At 37.3% G+C, this 15,128-nt stretch overlaps 1 protein-coding gene across 7 annotated transcripts in view; it reads right to left on the reverse strand.

Annotated features, from left to right (window-relative positions):
* The window catches only part of NFKB1 (nuclear factor kappa B subunit 1), a 136,530-nt gene that overhangs the window by 121,013 nt on the left and 389 nt on the right, over positions 1-15,128 (reverse strand). The window lies entirely within an intron of this gene.

Genomic DNA, 15,128 nt, shown 5'->3' on the forward strand with positions numbered 1-15,128 from the left:
GCTCCTAACAGGGGAGATATCTAAAGAGCAACACATTTGGATCTGCCTCGGAGGGATATCGGAGAGTTGCGGGAGATTGCAGTTGCTCGGACCTGCCCCCTCCCCCACTCCGCAGTTCCTGCTTCAGAGAGGACAAAAAAAAAAAAAAAGCTGGAGAGGCTCTAGACCACATGTGTCAAACACAAGGCCCGCGGGCCAAATCCGTCCCGCCAGGCCTTGCAATGTGGCCCGCACCGCGCTGTCATCACTGCACTCCGCTGCGTTTCCATCACAATGACAGTTTATGACTGTTCAGTAAACCATTCGGCCGGCGATTTAGGCTGGATTTTAGATTTTGGCCCCTTCTCTGATTGAGTTCGACACCCCTACTCTAGACTCTAGGCTAGAGTCTGGGAAGTCAACCTAGAAACACTGCCCCCAGAGGCTAATGCACAAACTGACTCTAGTGTAATAAAAACAAAGCAAAACCTGCCTAAAAATCAGGACTGGATCATAACAATAGAGAAAGCGAATGACCTTCATTACTGCAAATTTTATTTAAATTTTTGAAAAAAAATTTTTTTTTAATTTTTAAATTTTTGTTTTTTATTTTTGTTTTCATTATTTGCAACGTTTACTAAGAAACTATTTTTTTTCTTTTTCCTCACTTGATTTTATCTTTATAATTATTACATTGTATATATAATCAACATTATTACTACTACTAATTTACCTTTTTCATCTTATTTTCTTTTGTTTATTTTTACTTCATTTGATTATATATATATATATATATATATATATATATATTTTTTTTTTTTTTTTTTAATTTCAGGATTACTGTTCTACAGTCTTTATCTTTCCTTCTCCAACGCTTTATTCTATCTCAACCCTACCTTTATGCCTTCACCTTCTTTCCGATCTTTTCCTTTGGTACCCCGTTTATCTTAACCCTTTCCTGCTCTAGATTTTCCCCATTCCTTCTGTCTACCCCCTCCTAAAATTTCACCCTACTTGTATATATCTAATTTCTAACTACCTGCTCTAAACCCATTCACACCTCCCTTGCAGTTGTCCTAAAAACAAAACAAAACAAAACAAAAAACAGTCTTTTTCTCTAACTCTTTGAAGTTGTATGTTGAATGTTAACTATACTGAAGTTGTATGCTTTTTGTTATAAGATTGATTTGCCTATGCTTTTTGTTTGATTGTATGCCTTTGTTATTCTGGGTTCTAGTCAACACAACCACCTTTATTGGTGGTTATTAATATCGCAAACACATTTCTATTCAGTGCCTTGAGTGTTGTACCTGGTTGTGTTGTATTTTGTGCCTTTAAATCAAAGCAGGAGAGAGAGAACTACACAACCAGACATCCTAGATTAGGGGTGTCGAACTCAATCAGAGAAGGGGCCAAAATCTAAAATCCAGCCTAAATCGAGGGCCGAATGGTTTACTGAACAGTCATAAACTGTCATTGTGATGGAAACGCAGCGGAGTGCAGTGATGACAGCGCGGTGCGGGCCACATTGCAAGGCCTGGCGGGACGGATTTGGCCCGCGGGCCTTGTGTCCTAGATCATGGGGAGACCAAAAAACACCCCGCATATGAAAGAAAAGCAGGCTTCACCAGAAAAGGAAGTAAACGAGATAGAGGCAAGCAATCTACCTGAGCAAGAATTCAGAGTAATGATCATAAGATGGCTAAAAAGAATGGAAGACAAATTTGACAATATGAGTAAGAACCAAGAGGAAATGAAGAAAAACCAAGAAGAAATGAAAAATGACATTGCTACTGTAAAGAACTCAATAGAAAGCATCAAGAGTAGATTAGAAGAAACAGAGGACTGCATCAGTGAGGTAGAAGACAAGATGGAAAAAAATACCCAATTAGAACAACTTCTGGAAAAAAAAAATTAAAAAACAGGAGGAAAGTCTAAGGGAACTTTGGGACAATACAAAACAAAACAATATTAGAATAATAGGGGTTCCAGAAGGAAAGGGAATTGAGGAAGACATGGAAAACATATTTCAAGAAATAATGACAGAAAACTTTCCTGAGATAGAGAAGAAAAAGCCCACACAAATCCAAGATGCTCGCAGAGTCCCAAGCAAAATGAACCCCAGAAAACCAACCCCTAGGCACATTACAATTAAGCTGGTAAACACCAATGACAAAAAAAGAATTTTAAAAGCAGCCAGAGAGAGACAGAAAGTTACATATAAAGGAACCCCCATCAGACTAGTAACTGATTTCTCCACAGAAACTTATCAGGCCAGAAGGGAATGGGATGAAATATACAAAGTCATGCAAAGGAAGGGTCTGAATCCAAGAATACTATACCCAGCAAGGCTATCAATCAAAAGTGAATGTGAAATCAGGAGCTTCACAGACAAAAACAGACTAAGGGAATTTATCTCCACCAAACCAGCAATGCAAGAAATGCTAAAGGGTCTACTGTAAAATTAAAGAAATAGAAAGCAAAGAAGGAACACAGGGGTATAGAATAAAAATGGCGTCAAATAAGTATCCATCAATTATAACTTTAAATGTAAATGGACTAAATGCTCCAATCAAAAGACATAGGGTGTCGGATTGGATAAGAAAACAAGACCAATATATCTGTTGTCTACAAGAAACACACCTCAGAAAGAAAGATGCACACAGACTGAGGGTGAAGGGATGGAATAAGGTTTTCCAGGCGAATGGAAATGAAAAAAAAAGCTGGGGTAGCAATACTTATATCTGACAAATTAGATCTCAGAGTGAAGGACATAACAAGAGATAATGAAGGCCACTTCATAATACTAAAGGGAGCAATCCAACAAGAAGAAATAACCCTAGTAAATATATATGCACCCAACACGGGAGCACCCCAATATATAAAAAAAACTGCTGGAGGACATTAAGGGAGAGATTAATAGCAATACAATTATAGTAGGAGATTTTAATACCCCACTATCACCCTTTGACAAATCATCTAAACAAAAAATCAGCAAAGAAATATCAATCCTAAATTACTCGCTAGACCAGATGGAATTAATCGACATCTTCAGAACATTCCACCCCAAAGCCACAGAATATACATTCTTCTCAAGCGCACATGGGACATTCTCAAAGATAGACCACATTTTGGGACATAGGCAAAGTCTCTTCAAATTCAAGAAGATAGAAATCATATCAAGCATCTTCTCAGATCATAGTGGCATAAAACTGGAAATTAACTACAATGAAAAAAATCCAAAGAAATCCAAACACATGGAGACTAAACAGCATGCTATTAAACAAGGACTGGGTTACCAAAGAAATCAAGGAAGAAATTAAAAACATCCTGGAAACAAATGACAATGAAAACACAACTATCCAAAATCTATGGGACACAGCAAAAGCAGTTTTGAGAGGGAAGTTCATATCCCTACAAGCCTATTGCAAAAAACTAGAAAAAATGGTAACAAATGATCTAACTCTACAACTCAAAGAGTTAGAAAAAGAGCAACAAGAAAAGCCCAGTGTAAGCAGAAGGAAGGAAATAACAAAAATCAGAGCACAGATAAACGACATAGAGACCAAAGAAACAATACATAAGATCAACAAAACCAAGAGCTGGTTCTTTGAAAGGATAAACAAGATAGATGGACCTCTAGCCAGGCTAACCAAGAAACAAAGAGAGAGGACCCAAATAAACAAAATCAGAAATGAAAGAGGTGAAATAACAACAGATCCCGCTGAAATACAAAGGATTGTTACAAAATACTACGAACAACTCTATTCCAACAAACAGAACAACCTGGAGGAAATGGACATATTCCTAGAAAAATACGAACTTCCAAAACTCAATCAGGAAGAATCTAAAAATCTCAATAAACCAGTGACTTGGGAAGAAATTGAAACAGTCATCAAAAAGCTTCCAGCAAACAAAAGCCCAGGGCCAGATGGCTTCACAGGAGAGTTTTACCAAACATTCAAGGAAGAACTAAAACCTATCCTCCTCAGACTATTCCAAAAAATTCAAGAGGAAGGAATACTTCCAAACTCCTTCTATGAAGCCAGCATCACTCTAATACCAAAACCAGATAAAGACAACTCAATGAAAGAGAATTACAGGCCAATATCCCTCATGAACATAGATGCCAAAATCCTCAACAAAATTCTAGCAAATCAGCTCCAGCAGGGCATCAAAGATCATACACCATGACCAAGTAGGATTTATTCCAGGAATGCAAGGTTGGTACAATATCCGCAAATCAATAAACGTGATACATCACATAAACAAATTGAAAGATAAAAATCATATAGTCATATCAATTGATGCAGAAAAAGCATTTGATAAAATCCAACACCCTTTCCTGATAAAAACTCTCAACAAGGTGGGAGTACAAGGATCATACCTCAACATAATAAAAGCTATATATGATAAACCCACAGCCAACATCATACTCAATGGGCAAAAACTAAAACCATTCCCTCTAAGAACAGGAACAAGACAGGGATGCCCACTCTCGCCACTCCTGTTTGACATAGTACTGGAAGTACTAGCCATTGCAATCAGACAAGAGGAGGAAATAAAAGGCATCCAAATTGGAAAAGAAGAAGTAAAGTTATCCTTATTTGCAGACGACATGATATTGTATATAAAAAACCCAAAAGACTCCATTAAAAAACTAATTGACTTAATAAATGAATTTGGCAATGTAGCAGGATACAAAATTAACACCAAGAAATCTATGGCGTTTCTATACACCAACAGCGAATTTATAGAAACAGAGACTAAAAAAGCAATTCCATTTATTAAGATACCTAGGAATAAACTTAACTAAGGAAGTAAAGGACCTATACGTGGAAAACTACCCGACACTGAAAAAAGAGATAGAGGAAGATGTAAACAGATGGAAGAACATACCATGTTCATGGATTGGTAGAATCAACATCATCAAAATGTCCATTCTTCCTAAAGCAATCTATAGGTTTAATGCACTCCCTATTAAAATACCAACGGCATATTTCACTGACCTAGAAAGAACTCTCCAAAAGTTCATTTGGAACAATAAAAGACCCCGAATAGCCACAGCAATCCTGAGAAAGAAGAGTAAAGTAGGAGGGATCTCAATACCAGACTTCAAACTGTATTACAAAGCCACTGTTCTCAAAACAGCCTGGTACTGGCACAAAAACAGACATATAGATCAATGGAATCGAATCAAGAACCCAGATATCAATCCAAATCACTATGCTCAATTAATATTTGACAAAGGAGGCACGAATATACAATGGAATCAAGAAAGTCTCTTCAATAAATGGTGTTGGGAAAATTGGTCAGATACATGCAAAAGAATGAAACTATTGATAGATCACCAACTTACACTATGCACAAAAATTAACTCAAAATGGATACAGGACTTAAACATCAGATGGGAAACCATAAAAATACTAGAAGCATCCACAGGCAACAAAATCTCAGACGTATGCCAAAAGAACTTCTTCACTGATACTGCCCCTAGGGCAATGGAAGCTAAAGAGAAAATAAACAAATGGGACTACATCAAAATAAAAAGCTTTTTTACAGCAAAAGAAACCATCAGCAAAACAACAAGAAAGCCCATTGTGTGGGAGAACATATTTGCAAATGTTACCACTGATAAAGGTTTAATCTCCAACATCTACAAACAGCTTATACAACTAAATAAAGGGAAGATGAATGATCCAATTAAAAAATGGGCAATGGACCTAAATAGAATATTTTCAAAAGAAGACAGAAGGAAGGCCAAAAGGCACATGAAAACATGCTCAAAGTCACTAATTATCCGAAAGATGCAAATCAAAACAACAATGTGGTACCATCTCACACCTGTCAGAATGGCCAACATCAACAAATCAACAAACGACAAGTGTTGGCAAGGTTGTGGAGAAAAAGGAATCCTCGTGCACTGCTGGTGGGAATGCAGACTGGTGCAACCACTGTGGAGAACAGTGTGGAGTTTCCTCAAAAAACTGAAAATGGAACTCCCATTTGACCCAGTAATCTCACTCCTAGGAATATATCCCAAGAAACTAAAAACACCAATCAGAAAGGATCTATGCACCCCTATGTTCATAGCAGCACAATCTACAATAGCTAGAATCTGGAAACAGCCTAGGTGCCTGTCAGCAGATGATTGGATCCAAAAACTATGGTACATCTACACAATGGAATACTATGCTGCCATAAAAAAAGAAGGAATTCTCATCATTTGCAGCAACCTGGATAGAACTAGAGAACATTATGCTGATTGAAATAAGCCAGTCAATAAAAGAGAAATACCACATGGCCTCACTCATTTATGGACATTAAAAAACATTATAAACTGACAAACCAAAAGATAGATATAAAGACAGTAAAGCAACAAGCAGACTGTAAAATTACACCAGGGAGAGTAGGGAGATCTAGGGGAGATAAGAGATCAACCGAAGGACTTGTATACATGCATATAAGTACAACTAATGGACACAAAACTCTGGGGAGGGAGGGTATGTGGGGGGGGGGGGCAATGTTAAAATATGTACACAGATAATAATTTAATAAATAAAAAAAATTTAAAAAAAAGAAAGTTCTTCATGCTAAAGCTACATGATACCAGACAGAATCTTGGACCTACATGAAAGAATGAAAAACACCAAAGATAATGAATATGTAGGAGAGTATAACACTTTTTTTCTTGTTTGTTTTTTAAAAAAATACAATCTACTTGGGGGTTTATAACATATACATAAGTAAAATGTATAATAAACAGCACATTGGAAAGGAAGAAGACAAATGGAAGCATAGTATTACAAGGTCTTACATTATACTAGAGTCCTGGTGCACAGAGAATTCCTTATATTTATCACATTGATAATCAAAAATTGTTTTTGTAACTTGTCACATGCATTTTTCTTAAGTTGATCTATGTAACTCAATATGGTAAGAAAATCTGAAATCTTCCAAATTAACACTATTATTTCAAAGAAACAATTTTGGAGGTAGATACTCATTTAATCCAACCCTCATTTTTTTTTTATTTTTTTTTTTTTACTTTTTATTTGCACAACACCCCTAAGTTTGCTGAAATGAATATGTAAATAACTAGACAAAAATATTAATAGACCGTGCAAATAAAAAGTAAGACAAAGTCTCTGCCTTGCACATATTTTCTGCCTGGATTGCATAAAAGGTCAAGAGAACATAGATGGGAGGCACATTGTTCCTTAAGGGTTGGTCAGGGAGAATGAATAGGAGGAGAGAGAAACGGTGATGCCTGAACTAGGCCTGAAGATTGTGCGGTTAGCACCATGGCTAAGGAAGAAGCGTGTATGCGGAGGCACTCAAAGTGAGAAAATATGGAGGACAAGGAACTGAAAATTGATGTGGATGACATGAGAAGGAGGGGGATGGGCGAGGAGCAAGGGTGGGAGGTGAGGTGTGCAGCAATCAGCTTGTGAAGATAACAAAGAACCATTTCAGAAATATAAAGATCCTGACTTGTTTTGACTTGCACTTTAGAAATGGGGCCCTCCTGCTGGAATTAAGGACGGAACAGAAGCTGGAGATACTGTATTAGGAGGCAGTGCAAAAATAAAACTAGAAATTCAGTGAGGAAGAAATGAATTCTGGAGATGAGGAGGCGGCGGAGTTGATACCAGGGTAGAACTTGGGGCTTGACTGGAGGAGGTGAGTGAGTATGCCTGAAGGACAAGGTTCCCCGATTTCTGACGTGGGACACCTACTGAATGGACCGCAGTGGCTAACGACTGCATCCCCTAGTGTGCTAGGGCACCACCTTGGGGCATGGGGATGATTGATTGGATATTGACATACTGATGGGGACGTCTATGCGATACGTAAGTGCCTCAGCAATAAAATTATCGTTTTCTGGGCTCCATCAGTGTAACAGATATTTAATAAACATAGCACAACTTCCCCTCCCCATCTCCCTCTCCCCTCCCCCCGGGCAATCATCTATTTATTTCAACATAGGATTAAACTACCTCTTTAAACAACATGGACTATTCTAAAGGACTTTCTAAGAGAATGGGATACTGTCCCTGCCCATCATGACAAAGAACTTCAGGGTAAATGACCAATAAGGTAATGTTTTAACATAGTTAGGAAATATTAAAATAATCTAAGGTGTGGTTGTCTAAAACAGGAAGTTGGGTAAACACATGGAGAGAAAACATAAAGATATTACTTCAAATGAATGCTATGATTTGCATGAGAGCAAGGAAGTACACTGAATTGTCACATGCCATGATTCTGATTTCAACTTCCCAGGTATCCTGAGGTTTGCTTAATCACGTCTTACATGTTCTCAGAATGTGGGGGAAATGGCCATTGTTTTTAATTGATTAAAAATAGGATAATTAACAGTGAAATGTCTGTAAACCTTCTTTTCAAGGGCAATCTCTTTCTGCATCTTTCATTATAATTCTCCATTCTCATCTATGATATACAGAATTTACCCTTCTCTCTGAATGCTGATTCACTTTCTACATTATTTTCTTTTTCACATTCAAGTCAATAGTAAAGGTCAAGACCTAATTTTATAGAGAACTTTCCCCCTAAACTTTTATCTGTGCTTTCATTATCTTTTGTTTTGGTCAAATTTTCAAGACTCATAGGTCTGAAACACACACACACACACACACACACACACACACACACACACAACACTTAACTTACATACCTTACTATATATTAGCATAAAAATAAATTAATTAAATATAACAGTATGGGACTAGTTATATTTTTTGGCTCATTTTAATCCATCTCCTACATAAAGTATTTCCCATACTGTCTTGGTTGGCTTGAAATCAGCAGTGTGAGCACATTTAAAAAAACTAATCTTTTCTACTTCCCAGATACTTTATGTTCAGTTTTAATTCTACATAAACCAATGGTTTTGGGTATTCCTGTAAGTACTTTCCTGAAATCCAATATAACTATAATACATAATGTTTAATTTATATTCTTTACCTTTTTCATGTTTCTTCTTTTCTACTTTGAGTTTCCGCTATATCACGTGTCAAACACAAGGCCCGCGGGCCAAATCCGTCCCGCCAGGCCTTGCAATGTGGCCCGCACCGCGCTGTCATCACTGCACTCCGCTGCGTTTCCATCACAATGACAGTTTATGACTGTTCAATAAACCATTCGGCCCGAGATTTAGGCTGGATTTTAGATTTTGGTCCCTTCTCTGATTGAGTTCGACACCCCTACTCTATATGAACAGCCAATCATACTCCTTCCACCCTTTCACGTCTTTATTTTAACTGTATAAGTCATACAGGTGTTTGTACCATACAGACAGCATTATGTTAGATACCGTAAATTGCAAGGGACCTTTGACCTCACCATCATACCTAGCCTACATTTAAAAGAAAAAGACTCAAGTTTATCCATCAAGTCTCAATGATCAAACACCAATAAGTGGTTAAATCCTAGAAAATAAACTTATACCTAAGTTAAGAACTGGCAGACAAAGAAGTTCGTCAAATATCCATAAGACATGAGTCAGGATTTCATGTTAAAACATTTAAAAAATAGTCATTTCTTCCATTCCTAATATTCTTCTCTGGGAAGGCATATTTTCTAAGATAATTAAGTAATTTATTTTCACTATTTAAATGAATTGCAGTTTTGGGCACAGAACCAATAGATAAGTAGTTTGATAGGGAAGTTTGTCATCGCTTTTAATTTTTGCTTTTATGCTTGATATATGTTAGAATTTTTTGGAGGTAAGAAGGATAAACATATTATAGTATATTTAATCCAAATGATAAGCAGTAATAAATAAAAACTTAAAAAGAATTGCTATTTTGATAAACAAAATTCATTATAAAAACCAAATTACATTTTAAATGTTAATTAAAAGGTGTGCTTAAAACTTTATGCAGTTTTATATTTTGAGCCTCATATATCAAAAGGCTAAAATCTAAGAGAAGTCCAATAGCTTTATTTTCCACTATAAAATGTATGACTAGACCCTAACCGGTTTGGCTCAGTGGCTAGAGCATCGGCCTGTTGACTCAGGGGTCCTGGGTTCAATTCCGGTCAAGGGCATGTTCCTTGGTTGCGATCACATACCCAGTGGGGAGTGTGCAGGAGGCAGCTGATCGATGTTTCTAACTCTCTATCCATCTCTCTTTCTCTCTGTAAAAAATCATTAAAATATATTTTTTTAAATGTATGGGTAATATGGTAAAAATCAGGACAGTGTTAAAACTTTGGGTTTTTGTTTACACTTCTCTTCATGCCCACCCAAAAGCTGTAGATTGCACTGATCATATACCAGAACACCGCAAAATGTATCTCCAGTCAGAATATTTGGAGTGTTGTATTATTTTTCACTAACAAGCACTGCTGTTACTCACTTTCAGAGTCCTTCTTAACAATGGCATCTTTACAGTGTAGGGGTTAGGTAAGCAAATAGTTTGTTCCTCAGTTTGTGGGCAACAACAGAAATCATTATACATCTATGTATTTGTGAACAGTTTTTAAAATTCACTGTTTAAACTTGACTGCAGGTTTAGAAGTGATTGGAAGAGAGGCCAGGGTCAGAACCATGATGAGGTGGGCAGCAAAGCAGCGGGGACTGACGTCGGCAGTTTTCAATAAAACGGTTCTTACGCTCCTGGGGGCACAATGACACCAGGAGGGAGGGTGTTGACACTGTGCTCTGTTCTGGTCTGGATGGTATATTTCATTTCATACACTGTGTCCACACAGAATAAAGAGAGTCAGAGTTTCGAGGACATTTCCTGAAAATGCTACAACTGAGAAATAATAAAAACAACAACAACAAAAACTGGCATGAGGAGGCCCAGGTTTTACAGCCACAAAATCATTAAAGCACAAAAGTGCAAAGTACAGTAAACCTTGCTGTCTGCTAGCTCCTGAGGTTTCCAGCTAGTAACTCTCCTCCTACCCCAGTTTTTATAGGTGGTAAGTATCTAATGCATATTTGTGTTTACATTTGGATTAATTTAGATAGGCTTTAACAATCTTTGGATTACAAGGCAGTGCTTGTAACATTGTTTCCTTTCCTGGAGATACCAGCATTGAAATTAGTTTCAGTGGAGCTCAGAGGAATTCTGGCCTAGTCAAAAAGTTACTTTTTTTTAAACTTGTACCAGCACCTTTTACCATTTCAATTACTTTATTACCTTGTTTGATGAGTGCCTTTAAAACTTTGAAACTAAAAGCCATTTTTTTTTTTTTCCAGTTCATAAACTCCTCTTTCAGAATGAAATGCTCCCCTCCTGGAAGGGGCTGGGTACTTTTGAATAAATTACATGTTCTAATAAACTTCAAGCATCCTTCAGATACGAAAGGAATACCTAGGAAGAAAGAACTAGTTTTTGGCTCCTTTCTTCCCAGAAGGCATGGCAAAGTGGCATAATCCTTGTTCCTTGCAGAAAATGGTTGCCCTTTTTTAAACAAACAAATCTAAACTTATGTCATTCCTTCATTCAACAAATAGTTACTGATTGCTCAGTGTGTACCAACAAGCACAATGTTCAGTGTCAGATAGTTGTCAGTATAGATGTGATCTTTTTAAAACTGGAACTGCAGAATTTTTATTCTCTCAGGTGGCTCTTTTTCCTCCCCTTTTTATTATATATTTTTTTCATGCATAGGCTCTTAAAGAATATAGAATCTTTACAGTCTTCTTTAAAGCTCAGTCATAATTTTTTCATAATTTAAAGAAATTGAATCTATGGATAGTTTAAATTTATTAATATCTTTTTAAAAGTATGGATCATAATAAAACTGGTTATAAGAGTTTTGGCCTCACAGTAAAATGTAAATGAAAATAAGCTAATTTGTAATAGGGAATTAAACCACCCATTTCATTATTCTAATTTCAAAACAGGCAACAAATTAAACCAGGTAAAACTTATTTTACTGATAATTAAATCTAATAATGACTACAGAAAATATGAGAAGAGAATAATTAATGATTTCTTTTTAAAGTTTAAAATATATTTATTATTAATACTCTAAATAAAACAAATATTTTCAATCATCACCTATACTTTTGAGGATTCTTATAATCTTTAAGCAATCACACCTTATATTACATACTTTGTGTAAAGTTGTTGACTTTAAATTATTCATAGTGCAGCAATAAGACTTTCACAATTTATTTTCTAAACCATTAGCTGATCTTCAAGGGTAGGTTTACCAATCTCATCTGAAAATATGATAGTTTGTTAATATGCACTCAGGAGTACCTTCTTTAACACAGCAGAAACCAAAGGCATAAAGCAATTTCATTATGAAAAAAAATACTACTCCTTTAAAAAAAAAAAATCTAACAGTGAGGCCCTGGACACTCATTAATGAACTATCACAAAGATAAATGTCTTGGTTATGTACTCCAACTATAAACTCTACCAAATTAGCTGGTTTCAATTATTAATCTTTTTTTATTACACACGCACGCACACACGCGCACTTGCACAGTCAAGGAGCCAGGACTGGGCCACAAATCCAAACATTCCTCTCTGAGGCTGAATGCCTCTAGTTCCTCAAACCCTCAGGGTCTCCTAAACAGTGACAGGGTCAACTCAAAGGGGTATATATGCTTCTGACGATTTATCTGCTCACCTCTAAGAACACCATAGTGAGTTCAGTGTTTATAGTGCTAGAGTGCCAATGAGTTGAACTTCCAGAAAGCAGGGTAGACTGGCTCAGCGTGGTTTATTGGCCACCAAGAAAGAAGTTGTCAATTAACTCTAATCAGACATGTAGAAACAAAAGACTTAAAATTGTCCTCCAGCACTAAATTCTATGCTTCCTTCTCTTCTTGTAACATATAATAATCATGCCACCTTATAGGATTAGTATTATAAACAGAAAACCAATCTAGCAAGCAATAAAACTCTCCTACTAAGTAAGGTAAACCGATGAGGAATTTTGTGCAGCCATTGATTCTGAGCCACTGCTGCTAACGTGATTCACGATCAACCTGCAGGAGGGCATAATCTCAGTATTTATTGGTAAAACTACCTGCATTTCCAGAAACACTTCCTACTGCACTCATCTCTATGCTCAGAGCGGGACATTTACCAGGAAGTTCTGGAGAAGGAAAAAGATGATATTGGACTATCAAAAATCCATATTGAAACTCAGACATTATTTTGTAATGTGCTGCTTTAAAATGTCAGCTACTGTTCTTTCCTCTCCCAACTTCAAACTAATTGAAGGTTATACAGTAACCACTTCCCCCAGAAGCCAGAACTTTCACCTCTTCTGAACAGGGGAATACCTCTCATAAATTAGGTGAAAAATAAGGTCTTGCTGATTGAACGAGAGTCCCAGATTCCTATAACCTCCCATAGGTCATCTAGACCTCCTATCTACCACAATGAGCAGCCCCTGAAAGGCAAGTTAACTTACTGTAACTTACGTCGTCCATTATCTGGAAATCTAAAAGCAGGAGTGAAAACAACCTGAGTAAATATTAGTTTATCCGACTAGCTTCAATTTGTTCCAGGGAACATGACAAGAGAAATATGAGGAATAGGATCAACTAAATCTGAAGTTCTGCCTATTCTAGACCTACTGAGCTTTAACCAGCTGCAACTTTGTCCTCACAGAGGCTCTTGTCGAAGAGGTAGAAGAAGGAAGTACAAAGATCAAAGCAGTGCTTACAAAGGGGAACAGCTATTTTTGTATGTATACTCCACTATTTACTAACTGGGCTTGAAAAACAGGGGCATTTAGACAACCCACATGAATGCCAACTGCAGCACATCAGCTATAAACCGAAATTACAAGATGAAAATGTGAATTTTCAAATCGCCACCAACCCCCAAGTGGATTATCTTTTCTTCTTTAAAAAGTCTTGCAAACAGGTTAAATCTACACAACGTGAGTCTTCCCTTGCGTTCACATCTGTCCAATAGGCTGTGGCCCATCAAGACATTTTATTCAAACAAGCTCAAGAGCAAACTGAGGAGCTGCAGACATCTCCATGGGGATGAAGACTTTCAGGAGATTCCATTTGTTTTTCTCACTTTACCAATTTAATTACATAATAAATGAAAAAGGCTATGAGACACAAATCTTTTTATTTCCTGGTTTCCCACGTTCCTAAGCTCAAAAGACTATTTTGCTTTAAGTAATTTACATCATCTATTGAGCACATCCAACAGTAAGAGAGTCTCTAGAAAGCACAATATTGAAATCATGAAAACAACATACATCAAGGAAGGGCTTTATGTTAATCAAGTGCCCCTTTTAATGTTTGAACAAACATTAGTGCAACTTAGGAGTACCAGAGAATATCCAATTAAGGTATTCTGCTAGAAAAATAAGCACTGAACATCTGGACCCCAAGTTTTACGTGTTTACCAAAGATCACCAGTTTGTAGAAGAACATCTGTATGCCCGAGCTATTAAGTGTTTTAGGAATATCAGTCATTTTCTTAGATCATGGGCTTTATAACAAAGTCTTTAGGTTAACTACGCCTACTTAATAAACTGCAATGTTGAAAAACCCTACTTAACAAGTCTATGAAAAACATCTTCAATCTTGATAATCAGACCCTGGATCTTGAAGTCCCCTTTAGGTTTCAAGATAGACCAGTACTAAAATGTAAACCAGGGCAAGCATCTCCATCCGTATTTGATTTTTAAAGACCACGAGACAACTTGTATTTAGGCAAGGCTTTGTTTCTATCATTTAGTTGCAGAGGTTCATGCACAATACAGGGTACCATTGCTCCAGGGTTTTACATAACCAGAGCGTGTAAAAAGTGCTCCAACTAGGTGATTTCTTTTCCCTCTTACATGCCAGGCCCTGTAGGATCACTATCAAGCCCTCCTTATGTTGAAAGTGAATGCACAGGACCTATCCTGGGTGAATATATTATGTCCTGGGTATGTGTGCGTGGGGGGGGGAGGGGGGGGAGGAGGGGGGCTTCTTTTTTGAAGCAGAAGACGAAGGAATAAGACTGTCCCTTTCCATTTCGGGGAGCCGGGGAGGGCTTTCCCAGCCCAGGGCACGGCCCTGACTTCTGCTTTCATTTCACGGGACGCCCTTAGGCGAAATCTGGTTCAGCACTGCACCAACCACCGTCCCCCCTCGCCTCCCAGCCCCAGCGCGCCTCATCCCCCAGGCCGTGCCC

The sequence above is a fragment of the Pipistrellus kuhlii genome, unplaced genomic scaffold, assembly GCF_014108245.1.
Source record: "Pipistrellus kuhlii isolate mPipKuh1 unplaced genomic scaffold, mPipKuh1.p scaffold_m20_p_1, whole genome shotgun sequence".
Taxonomy (NCBI): domain Eukaryota; kingdom Metazoa; phylum Chordata; class Mammalia; order Chiroptera; family Vespertilionidae; genus Pipistrellus; species Pipistrellus kuhlii.